Genomic DNA, 3,778 nt, shown 5'->3' on the forward strand with positions numbered 1-3,778 from the left:
CAAGAGAAACTCTTTTGTGTCTCAGATGTGGCCTCTCTCTCGAATTCTATAGGTAAACTCACTGCCCTCTCTCCTCTTCCCAGCTATGTGGGACATGACTCCCAGGGATATAAATCTCCCTGGCAATGTGGGTCAGGACTCCTGAGGATGAGCCTAGTCCTAGCATTGTGGGAATGAGAAAGTTTTCTTGATCAAAGGGGGAAGAGAAATGAAACAAAGTAAAATTTCAGTGACAAGATTTCAAATAGAGCAAGAAGCCTTTCTGGAGGTTATTCTTATGCAGCATAAAGATATCTCTTTTTAGTTTTTGGTGTATTGGAGTAGCTAGAGGGGATACCTGAAACTGTTGAACTGTAATCCAATAGCCTTGATTTTTGAAGATTATTAAATAACTATATAGCTTTTAAGGTGTGAAGGTGTGAATGTGAAAACCTGTGACTGACACTCCCTTTATCCACTGTATAGAAAGATGAGTAAGAAAGAAAAAGACAAAAATATAAACAAGCTATAAGGGGTTTGGGGGCTATGGGATGTTTTGGGTGTTCCTTTTTTACTTTCACTTCTATTTTTATGGTTTTTGGAGTAATGAAAATGTTCAAAAATCTATTGTAATGATGAATGCACAGCTTTCTGATGATACTGTGAACCACTGATTGATACATTGATGATCATATCTCAATAAAAACATCATCGAAGAAGGAAAAAGCAGTTAAATTTATCCAATATAAAAAAATCAGACAGTTCACATCCTAAAAACTTCTGCTTGCAATTTTGTCAACCTATTTAATACTAAAAAGATTTTCTTTTTTGCCTTGAGAGAATACACAAAGCCTTATTTGATATATTTTTTTACATTTAGAAGTTGGGCTTCCAGGAAAAGGAAGAAAATTCATTTTGTCACAATTATCATGGTAAGAAGCTTGACAATCCATGTCCATACTCATAGAGATTTTAATATGCTCCTTCCTCAAAGTCAGCCTGTGAATGACAGCTACACAACTTTAGCATGGACTTTTGGACATCTAAAAGATGGAACTGTTAGTGCCTTTCTGACCATACTGCAGCTGTCTGGAAAGCAAAAGATTTAGTATGTGGGTTTCTTGCATCAGGCAATATTGGACTTTTAATTCCTCAAGACAACAAAAGAGTGGGTCTCAATACGAGTTGTCTTCCCTTTGGTTAGATTATGTCCTGCTCAGTTCCCACAGTTCCCATGACTCCCTGTTTCAAAAATTTTTTTTTGTATGCTGTATGGTGGGGGTCACCTTTTGAGTATCCCGTTATTGCAGCACCATTTGTTGAATTTTTGTTTGTTTGTTTGCTTGTTTGTTTTTGGGAAGTGCATAGGCTGGGAATTGAACCCAGGTTTCCCGCATGGCAGGCGAGAATTCTACCACTGAACTACCTGTGCACCCCCTCCCTGTTGTTTCTATACCAGCCTGTATTACTCATTTACAATTCCTACCAGGCCATGTGTAGAGGCATTTGAGTTTCTAAGATGTAGAAAAATGGCATATCTAATCCTCTACTCAAATGTTCCATCTCTTTTTAGCCTTCTAACTTTCCGAGCTGGAGCCAATTGCCTCATCTTTTTGGACACTGTTCTTTGGAATAGTATAACACTGATCCAATATCAAATATGTCTTGCTGGTTTTTGCATGTTCCTGAGGTGGAGGGACCAAGGACCCACTAAGTGTCAGTTGGGAGTGTAATGATGAATCTAACATCTTAAAAGAAGATGTATAGGGAATAATACGTTTCTTTTTTTATTTTCATTCTTGTGCTAGGGTCTGAAGACTCTGCTGCTTTGGAAGCATGGGTAAAACAATGCCCAGGGCCTGGCTTCCTGAGCTTCACTTTACCATGTGCTCTGAGGTTTGCCATTTCATGTCATTACCGCTGAATAGGGGAGATCTCTCTTCTGTGCAAACACCCTCCTTGCTTTTCCCAGTTTCAGAGAAATTGTTGTCCTCTCTCCCTTTACCTGTAAACACACTTTGATTTTCTTCAGGGCTTGCTGAACACTAAGCCCCAGCAGCTTCTTCTTTCTTTCCAATAAAATTCCCTGAAGTAAATGCTAAGTATATGCTAAGTACATTCTCTGACGACCTAGCTAACTATTTGAAAGAAAAGAAGAGAAAAGTCCAGAATATGCATATATCAATACATTGAAGACTCACTGAAGACACATAATGGCTCTGGGGTTTGTCAACCCCAAATTGTTCCATGGCTCCAGTCCATGGTAGGGCAATGCATGGTGGATGGGGCAAGAGAGTGTTTGCACATTTGGCTAATGCTCTACCATGGAGAATTTAGGGACAATGACATTATTCTGCTAACAGTGTTAAGAAATGGCAATATCTTATATATAATAAGTGTCAGTTTAAGCTCAAACTCAAAGTTTGTCTGACAGCAGGCCCCGTTTCCAAGCTATTTATGGCTTTTCACGAAAGCTATCTGCAATCTAATTTATACTAATAGTTTATAGAATAAATAATCTGAACCCAATGAAACCACACAGACACACATGCACAGATCGTTTTAAAGTTTATTTATATTTCTTAGTTCAAGAATTACACACTAGCCAATGTTATTGTATATTTACATGCTGAAACTGGCTGCAATAAATTTAAATTCAAGAAAATAATTCTTATGTGTTACTCATTTATAACCCTCATTTTTTACTATCTCACATATCCCAGAGATTTTAGTAGTCCTGTTTTTAGAAAGACATGAAAATAGATGCAATGATATCCACTTGTGTTTTGCATTTTCTAGCCATTGGAAAATGTGCATTATGTGCATATTAAGAAAGGCTACAAGGTAATTAGTAAGGCTGATAATCACTACATTGTGAAGAAACGAGAATATCACTTTTTATAAAAGGACAATTCAGAACTGTGCAGGGACGATATTCATAACAGAACTATTTAAACACCCATGCAAAGAAAAATTTAAAAATGCTATGGAATATAAATGGTATGGATCTTTGTTTGAATTAATTGTGTGTGAAATGACCATGGTTGAACTCAATTTATTGAACTGAAAAGGTAAAGATACAAGCCGATGGAACTGTCAACTTGCTTCAAATGGTGCAAGGACACACACATGGAAATGAGGTTAGAGGACATGGCAAAGAGTGACATTTGATTTTGGAAATCAAAGGACACAAAGTTTTCATCATTTTGGATCATATGTATCTTTATCACAAAAGCACTTAAAGCAAATTAAAATCTGGTGTCAGAATTTTGCTTCTATCTACAGAAATAATCTACTTTGTTTGCAAATAACTAATATTTAAGAGTGCTATTTTTTCTGAAGTGATTTTGATAGGGCAGTATCTTAATAAGCATTCTGTTGGCTTTTTATCATTTTTTACAATATTCCTAGTGTATTTGGAAAAATATTTTTTAAACCTTTGGTGTGAAGCAGTGTCTTTTTTTTTTTTTTACTTTTCCTCTTTTTCCTTTTTTTCCTTCCTTTTTTCGTTTTTTAATAATTCTGGAGTCTTTGGTTTAAAGGAACAATACTATCTAAAGACAAAGGCTATTATTGAAAAGAAAGTCTACTATTATGCAAATTTTCAGAGCAGGTATGAATAAACATTTTTATTTCCTATAGTGCCATCAGTACAAACTTTTATTCTTTGAAAATTGAGATTCGAATGGCAACCTTTGGTTTCTTGAACTCTGACATATAAAAGATTCTATTAAGTTATCAATGATCATTTCCACTTTTCTCATTAGCAATTTCTAAGGTTATGTCTTGATTGTTATAT

At 35.7% G+C, this 3,778-nt stretch overlaps 1 non-coding gene across 1 annotated transcript; it reads right to left on the reverse strand.

Annotated features, from left to right (window-relative positions):
* Positions 1–1,340: 1,340 nt before the first annotated feature.
* TRNAG-GCC (transfer RNA glycine (anticodon GCC)) lies at positions 1,341–1,411 on the reverse strand. The gene has a single exon. It is a non-coding gene; the product is annotated as a tRNA-Gly (tRNA).
* Positions 1,412–3,778: the final 2,367 nt, after the last annotated feature.

Source organism: Tamandua tetradactyla, chromosome 20 (assembly GCF_023851605.1).
Source record: "Tamandua tetradactyla isolate mTamTet1 chromosome 20, mTamTet1.pri, whole genome shotgun sequence".
NCBI classification, from domain to species: Eukaryota; Metazoa; Chordata; class Mammalia; order Pilosa; family Myrmecophagidae; genus Tamandua; species Tamandua tetradactyla.